The following is a 9204-nucleotide window of genomic DNA, read 5'->3' on the forward strand; positions in this document are numbered from 1 at the left end:
GTGCATTGCCTGCTTTCTCTTTAGTGTGTGTGCACAGGTGAGTGTGCCAGTGCGCGTGAGCTGGGTTGGGGGAGGGGTGGCTCCCCGCTCGCATCACCAGCATTGCCTCACCCAGTGACACAGCCGCTAATGACTGTTTGCCATTGTCTGTGCGGCGGTGGCATCACCTGCCCTAATGACAGTCTCCCTTGCCTAATGACCTGGCTTCTGCCCCATCATTTAGGAGCCACAGGAGCCCTGGGCCCATGGCCAGAGAGATGTTGACGAGCTCAACACATTTCCCACTGGGGTGTCGGTGGGGGTGGGGAGAAGAAAAATCCCATCCTCCCCCGCAGCACTTTGGGTGCGCGGTGTGGGCTGGGAATTGCAGCAGGCTGATGGCATTTCTGGGCAGGAAGACCCGGCTCTGGGTCCTGCCCGCCATCGCTGGCCGCACGGGGCACCTGCTGCCTGGGCCAGACATTGGTGCCTGCTGCTCCGCCCCACAAGATGACCTTGACCTCTGGCAGCCAGACTTGCATTAGCTCCTGTAGACAGGAGTCTACCTTGCAAACCCCCCTCATCTCTATAAATGAAGATAGCTCCTCTGAGGAAGCCTGTCTATGTCCAAGAAGCTTTGGTTTGGGGTTGACCCTGGGTGGGAGGGGGTCTAGGGAAGCCCAGGAATTTGAAGTATCCAGGGCAAGCCATCCCTTTCACCGACCCTACCAAAATGTCTTTTTATTTTATTTATTTATTTATTTATTTAGGGCTGCACCTGTGGCATATGGAGGTTCCCAGGCTAGGGGTCTAATTGGAACTGTTGCCACAGGCCTATGCCAGAGCCACAGCAAAGCCAGATCTGAGCCGCATCTGCAACCTACACCAGAGCTCACGGCAATGCCAGATTCTTAATCCACTGAGCAAGGCCAGGGATTGAACCTTCAACCTCATGGTTCCTAGTAGGATTCGTTTCTGCTGTGCCACGATGGGAACTCCCCAAAATGTCTTTTATTATTGAAATAAAGTTAAAAGAGCTTTCTGGACTCAGAAGGAGATGCTGGGGAGGGGCTGTTGGCCCCTTAGTGTGAGCTCTGGGCAATTTGTTCATGTTCTCTTCTTACAGCTTTGAACTTGCTCCATCCTCTTGATGTTTCCCACTTAGAAGTCTGCCTCCTCCTACCATACGTTTATCTAGATCAGCAGATAAGCTTAGTCCTCTGCTTGGTTTCAGTAGGGACACACGGAAGGGTGTGATGAATGCAGCCCTGGACCTAGTTGTGTGACCTTGAAGTGATTTGCAGCATCCTCTGCAAAAGGGGGACCGGCTCCTTCAGCTTGATTTCCATAGTCAACTCCAGTTTTTACCACCCTCTTCAAGTGTTCTTACTGTTGTGCCCATTTTACAGATAGGGCAATCAAGGTCCAGAGCTCTAAAATAAATCCACACGATTAGTGAGCGTGAGAGGTGAGAATAGGACTTCCTGTTGTGGCTCAGTTAAGAACATGACACAGTGTCCCCGAGGATGCAAGTTTGATCCCTGGCCTCTCTCGGTGGGTTAAGGATCCGGCGTTGCTGTGAGCTGCATCACAGTTCACAGATGTGGCTCAGATCCCACATTGCCCTGGCTGTGGTGTAGGCTGGCAGTTGTGGCTCCAATTCGACGCCTGGTCCCGGAACCTCTACATGCTACAGGTGCAGCCTTAAAAGGGTGGGGGGTGGGGGGAAAGAGCTGAGATTCAATCCCTTCCCTGAAGGACCCTGCTTTAGCTCTCAGCCTGGTTCCAGAGGCCAGGAAGAGGGAAGGGTTTGCAGCGATCCCAAGAAAGAAGCTTCCCTTGAGGAAGAGCTGACCTCTTCCAGGTACTCCCCAGAGATTCCTGCTCCGAGACCCCCTCGTCAGGGCCTCCCTGGCAATGAAGGCAAAGAACTTGGCCGTGGGAAGACGCTGCCCATTTTTGGGAGTTTCATCAGTGAGACTGCTTGATTATTAAGAGGAGAAAAAATTGCAAGAAGAGAGATGTGACTTAGATTTCAGTCTTTCTTGGCACTCCTTAAGGGCAGGGACTAATCCTCTAGCAAAATGGGCTTAATTAACACCAGGACTCATAACTAGTGATGACCGTGACACTGACAACTTTATGAGAACATTTGCACGGCTCCATATAAACAAGCGCAACTGACTACAGGGAGAACTTGGGATCTCGGTGCCTAGGGGATGCGGAATAAGCGGTGGAAAGAGTTGGGTAGGGTTGTCTGGGAAGGCTTCCTGGAGGAGGTGGCATGGAAGACAGCTAGAAGAGGGACGAAGCTTCCCTTGGGGTGGGGGAGGCAGGAGCAGCAGGCACCTAGCGTCCCAGCCGCATCATTCTGGAGTCAGCCAGTCCCAAGGAGCCGTGCCCCAGAGTCTTGGTGCAGTGATCTGGTACCCTGGGAATTTGCCCTGCCTCCTGGGTGGGGATTATCCAGACACACCGGCCCAGCCCACTTAGTGCCACTTAGAAATGACATGGAGAGGTGGTGTGGCCTTGGGCCAAGTCCTCCTCTCCAGGGAGTTCGGCTGAGTTTTGGCCTGGGGACAGTCCAGGGGTCTTTTCTTGGGCTGTCTGGGGAAAGAGACGAGGGAGGAGCATGGGCCTCTGGGAGGCTGAGGGAGATTCTGAGACATGGAGGAAGGATGCTCACAGGGCTTCCTGCCCATCCTTCTCAGGGGCTGGGCACCCACAGGGAGGACCGCAAGCCTGTCGTTAGCCAGTCTCCATGCTTGGCTGCTTCGGGTTGAGCCTGGAGCAGTGGAGAGAACCCTCAGATTCGAGAGCTTCTGAATGGGAGGGGCCCTACTGTACCCCCTTCCTCTACAGAGAAGGACCTGGAGGGCCGGGAGCTGGGAAGGAGAGGCTAGATGGTGGGAGTGGGGATAGAACCAGGATTTGAGGGAGAGGCACTGCCCTGGTTTTCGAGGTGTTCCCTGGAGGGTGACTGGCACATCCCAGGTCGCAGTCCAAGGCGGGGACATCAGACATGTGTTGGGCACCAGTGCTGGTCGGTGGTTGAGGAGGAAGAGGGGCAGATTCCCTGCGGAGTTAGAAGGCTTAGGGCTGGCTGGGGCTCCCTGGCAGGGACAGGGAGGAGTGCAGGAGGAGCCTGGCTGAGGTGAGATGGAGCTGGGGAGCAGAAAGAGCCCCCCAAGGATCAGAGCTGTCTGCCCAGGCAGAGGGCTTCACCTTTGAATCCGGAGGTGAGTGGGGCCTCTGATGGCCCAGCAGGTGATGCTTCACTCCCAGGCCTGCGGTTTCCACCAGGTGCCCCTGTGCTGACTCTAGGAGCTGCAGCCTGTCCCGCCTGGGCTTGGTGGAGGGGTCTCTCGACCCCAGAGGTGGATTTCGCGGTGGGTGGAGGGGAGCTCCTGGGGAGGGGCGTCTTGGGGGAGGAGTTGAGGATCAAGACACAGGAGAACCTTGGGACTAGGGTCGCCACCTGGTCTCTCCTCACCTCTAGGGATGCCTGGAAAGTAGGACGGAGGCATCTATTTGGGGACTCATAGTCCTTTTTCACTGGCAGTCAGATGCGTGCGTGTGGTAGCCTCAGCAGTGACAGTATTTGACGCTCAGTCTCTTGCCCAGCAAACTCTCCAGGCTTTGGAACAGTTCATCCTGTTCATGGCCAGCGATGTGGAGCAGAGAGAAGTGGAAAAAGATGCAAATGGAGAGTCTGACCCTTGGGGAGGGAGGAAGAAGGAGGCTCTTGCCCCCTTGTCCATTGTCCATTGGGGAGGGGAAGGCAGTTGGAGGGGGCCTGGGAAGAGCCGAGATGGGGGTGTTGCTAGCCAAAGTTTGCACACGGAGGCTCGAGGGACCTCGAGTCTGAGCCCCCTGGGGACAGCTCTGTTGTTGGCCCTCTCTGTCTTCCCGCCTTCTTGTCCTTGGGCTCTGTGCCTAGTTCCTGCTGTCAGTCCCTGCTCCCTGAGCCAGCGCCTGGCACAAGCAGCCATGAGATCATGGGGCGGGGTAAGTTGGCAGGCCCTTAGATCTCCGCTGGAGCCGTGGCAGGTGCATGGCAGAGTCCTGGGCCTGGCGCCTCCATAATCTCCCTCCTGGCCTCGTCCCCTTCCAGGGAGGTGGCTCTTCCAACCAACCAGGATAGCCTCATCCAGTTTGGTCCCCAGGCTCCAACAAAGGTGGGCACTGGTTCATACCATAGCATGAATGCTTGAGATTAGACTTCAGGGGGGACTTCCCGCTCTAGAGACAGGATGGTGGGATAATTAAGGACACATATGAATAAGTGGAGCTGTTCTCACTGAGGGTTTATGCTGTGTCCTGCTGTGCTAAGCACTCTGCAGGCAGTTCTTATACAATCTTTACCATGAGCTTGTAGAATGTGGAAACTCCGATTAAGGTTTCACAGCCAGTAAGTGGAGGAGAGGCACTTGCCCTGGAATCTCCAGCTCCTTGATACATGGTAAGGGTCCAGTGAGGTGGACACCTGGGGACCATGCAGGCTCCCAAGGGCTTGCTCGTCTCCCCGTTTAGCGCTCAGTGGTAAATAAGACAGGGTTCTTGTGGGTGAGAGATGGACAGCGACGAGGTAGAAAGATAAGAGGTGAGTTCACGGTCCAGAGGGTGGAATTCAGCCACACAGAGGTGGGTGGGCCTGTTTCTGTTTGGCACCTCTTTTTTTTTTTTGTCTTTTTGCCTTTTCTAGGGCCCCACCCGTGGCACATGCAGATTCCCAGGCCAGGGGTCTAATTGGAGCTGTAGCCGCCAGCATCCGCCAGTGTCACAGCAACACCAGATCTGAGCCACGTCTGCAACCTACACCACAGCTCACGGCAACGCCGGATCCTTAACCCACTGAGCAAGGCCAGGGATCGAACCCGAGACCTCGTGGTACCTAGTCGGATTCGTTAACCACTGAGTCACGAGGGGACTCCGTGTTTGGCACCTCTTGAGTCAGAAAGAAGCAGGTGCATCAGCGAGAGGGCTCAAGGTGAGACAGCAAGACCGTCTGACGTGCGTGTCACTGGCACGTGAGGGGCGTGGACCCTGGGGAGGGAGTGCAGTTTGAAGGGCTTGGTCTGGAGATGGGGGGAAGGGCGACCTGACTTGGGGGTCTTTGTGCAGGGGTTTGGGTGTGCGTGCACGCGTGTGCTCACATACGTGTGTCCTCAGTCTGTAGTGATGCATTTTCTGCCTGGCAGGTTCCGAACCCTCCAGAGTCTCTGTGTTATCGGACCACAGGCACCCAAGGGAGAAAGTCCCCTTTACGAATGGTCTGGAATGTACTCTATGTTTGGGTGCAGCACTGTCTAGGTTGGGGACCATTCCTGTTCCCCAAATGTCCTCCAGTTGGGCGGGCCACTCACCATCACTCTCAGGATGTTTTCTCTGCTCCTTCTTCTGGGACCCCCATTCCTTTCCCTTCCCTGAGGAGGAGCTGGGGTCTGGCCTTTCAGTTCATGCCAGGCATGACCTGTACCTGGCCTGGGAGCCCGCATTCACCCCTGTGTTCCGCCTTCCCCAGAACTGGACCCCTTCTGGTGAGTCCACACGTACAGCACAGATGCGTGGAGAAGAGGGGTGCACGGTCCATCCTGCATGTAAGTGGGGCCAAGCTCGTGGTGCCCTGTCCGATGCCATGTGGGCTGCTGGCCCCTGTCTGCTCTTGGTATCCAAGCCTGTGTCCCACGTCAGTGGGTCTGGGGTCAGATCCTGTGTTTCAAGGCTCAGTGGCCACATACCTAGGAGACGCCTAGGATGCAGGGCCAGGTGGGACCCCAGAAACCATCAGGGCTCATCTATCCTTCATTTATGGACCAGGTAACTCCCCAGAGAGGGAAGGGCCCTGCTCAGGGTCACAGAGCAATTCGAACGACACTGCGGGCCTCCCCATGACACCGCCCTTTCTGCTATGTATCTCGCCTCCCTAATTCTGACCAGCCTCTCTGTCTGTCTCTTTTTTTCTCTTGTCTGTGCGTTTCTTGGAATTTCCTCTCTCAAGTTCGCCCATCCAGATCCTGTCTTTCCCGGAGGCCCAGCCTGACCCTCCTTCACTCTGGAACCAACCTGGTCCCTCTCCCCTACCTCCTTCTGCACCATTGGCAGCATGTCCTGCTGATTCCCTAATTGTCTGTAACACAAACGAACGCTTTATTACTTGATGCTCTAATGACCCGCGTTCTAACCAGGGTCAATTACTTCCTGACGCTGTAACCTTGGGCTAGTTACTTAACATTCTTAATCCTCTGTTTTCTCATCTGTAAAATGGGACAGGCGTTTGAGCCTGAGTGAACCGCGGAAGTGAAGCTTAGAGGGCTGGACTTGGAAAACGGCAAGTCTGCCATCCGAGGTGTGGTGGGTGTGGGCCGGGTGGTGGCCAAGGGCAGGCAGGGGCCAGATTGTGCGGTGCCTCAGCGGGGAGAGATTATGCTATTGGCGGCGGCGGGGAGCCTTTGGGGAGGGAAGTAACAAATCCCCATCTGCAAGTTTGGGGGTGGCCACGATGCAAGGTGGAAAGGTGATGGGCTTTGGAATTGGTGGATCTGGATTTGCATTGCAGCTCTTCCACTGTTCAGCTGTGTGATGGTGTACAGATTGCTAGATCTCTCTGAGCTTCTTCTTTCAGTCTGTAAAATAAGAATTATATCTACTTCATGGATGAAGGGGGAGGATTAACTGAGAAAACATCTATAAATTGCTCAGCTTGGAGTCTTGCCCTTAGTAAGTGCTTAATGAGGAGGAGCCATCATTGCGGCTGTTGTCATCACCCCCCACCCAGCACGTGTCCACTGCATCCTGGCCTGGCTTTGTTCCTGGGTCCACCTGGTCCCCGGGTGACAGAATCACTTTTTTACTTTGCAGCTTGGAAGCTTCCCAAGGTCAGGGTCCACAAGCATCGTCTCCCTGCTCTAGCTGCTCCAGGAAGTGACGGAGCTGGGAAAGCTGCTGGGGAGAGGGATGTAGTTTGGAGCTTCTGGGTGGCTCTGCAGAGGTCCCAGAGATCTGCAGGCAGGTGGAGGGGCGGGGGTGGTGCTGCCTCAGGCCTTCCTGGCCACCTGTCGCCCTTGTAGAGAAGATTAAGGTGACAGGGAGCTTCGTGTTGATAAGATGTTTTACCCACTTTCCTCACTGGCCTGTTGAGTCATTTCTCCCAGGGTTGCAGTGCCTTGAGGGATGCCATGTCTTTAGGGATGCAGTGCCTTGAGGGATACAGCGTCTTGGGGCCCCAGACTGCAGTGAGTCTGCTGCCCCTTATGAGCACTGTGGAGACGGGCAGGTGCAGTGCCCAGGGAGGGAGCATGGGATGGGGGGTGCGGAGGGGAAACTGTTAGCTATGCCAGCCCCCCCACCTCCCTGAGCATCTCCTTGGCCTGCACTTGTGGAGAGGGGTGGAGAGGGGAACCAGAGACTCCCTCATTGAAACACAGTCTGTGAGTTCTCTGGTGGCCTAAAGGGTTAAGTCTCCTGTGTATTATTTTTATTTTTTTGGTCTTTTTAGGGCTCCGCCCAGGGCATATGGAGGTTCCCAGGCTAGGGGTCGAATCAGCTGCAGCTGCCAGACTATGCCACAGCCACAGCATGCCAGATCCTTAACCCATTGAGCAAGGCCAGGGATCGAACATGTGTCCTCATGGATACGAGTTGGGTTCTTCACCTGCTGAGCAACGATAGGAACTTGAAGGCGCCTGTGTTTTCACTGCTGTGGCTCTGGTTGCTGCTGTGGTGCAGGTTTGATTACTGTCCTAGGATCTTCTAGATTCTGCAGGTGTGAAAAAAAAAGAAAAAAATGAAAGAGAGAATCTGAAATAAACACTGCAATTCTCATTTAATAATAACAACAAAAATGTCTAATCATGACCAGCCAATTATAAAACACCTACTAGAAGCCAGGTACTGAGGATAATCATTTCGCAGAGATTGGCTGGGTCCTGCCTGTGTAGAGGGGGATTCAGACAGGCGTCTGGGGAGAGCACGGGGGTGGGGGGCTACGGGAGCTCTGAGGGTGGCAGTTGACCCACGGTGAATGGTGTGAGGCTCCGTGGGGTAAGACAGAGGTGAGCCCGGAGGCTGAGCCAGGATCTGAAAGCAGCTGGGTGGTTAGAGAGCAAATGGGCGATGGGGTGGTGGGGGAGTAGGTGAAGATGAGATCAGAAACGTTTAAATCGTTTTTTAGGAATTCCCGTCGTGGCTCAGTGGTTAACAAATCTGACTAGGAACCATGATGTTGTGGGTTCGATCCCTGGCCTTGCTCAGCGGGTTAAGGATCTGATATTGCCATGAATTGTGGTGTAGGTTGGCCGGCAGCTACAGCTCTGATTAGACCCCTAGCCTGGGAACCTCCGTGTGCCGTGGGAGTGGCCCTAGAAAAGGCAAAAAGACAAAAAACAAAACAAAAAAACCCCAAGAATTAAAAAAAAAATTACAGTTGATTTAGGAGATCCTGTCGTGGCTCAGCGGTTAATGAACCCGACTAGCATCCATAAGGATGCAGGTTCGATCCCTGGCCTCGCTCAGTGGGTTAAGGATCCAGTGTTGCCCTGAGCTGTGATGTAGGTCACAGAGGCGGCTCGGATCACGAGTTGCCGTGGCTGTGGTGTAGGCTGGTGGCTACAGTTCTGATTGGACCCTTAGCCTGGGAACCTCCATATGCCATGGGTGTGGCCCTAAAAAGAGAAAAATATTATACTTGATTTCCAATGTTCTCCCAATTTCTGCTGTACAGCAAAGTGACCCAATCATACATATGTATATACATTCCCTTACATTATCTTCCATCATAGTCTATCCCACGAGACTGGTTATAGTTCCCTGTGCTGTTTGGCAGGACCTCATTGCTTATCTGTTCTAAATGTAATTTGCATCTGCTAACCTCAAACGCCCAGTGCATCCCACTCTCTCCCCCTCCCCTTGGCAACCATGAGTCTGTTCTCCATGTCTGTGAGCCTGTTTCTGTTCTGTAGATAGCTTCATCTGGGCTGTAGTTTAGAGTCCATACATAAGCGATATGATATGACATTTGTCTTTCTCTTTCTGATTTACTTCACTTAGTATGAGAATCTCTAGTTGCATCCATGTTGCTGCAAGTGGCATTATTTTGTTGTTTTTAAGGCTGAGTAGTATTTCATTGTACATATATACTACATCTTCTTAATCCAGTCATCTGTTGATGGACATTTAGGTTGTTTCCATGTCTTGGCTATTGTGAATAGTGCTGCAGTGAACATT

The sequence above is a fragment of the Sus scrofa genome, chromosome 5, assembly GCF_054392235.1.
Source record: "Sus scrofa isolate SSC_HxYL_T2T_F1_AM1 chromosome 5, Sscrofa_HxYL_maternal_Yorkshire_Landrace_v2.0, whole genome shotgun sequence".
In the NCBI taxonomy this organism is placed as follows: Eukaryota; Metazoa; Chordata; class Mammalia; order Artiodactyla; family Suidae; genus Sus; species Sus scrofa.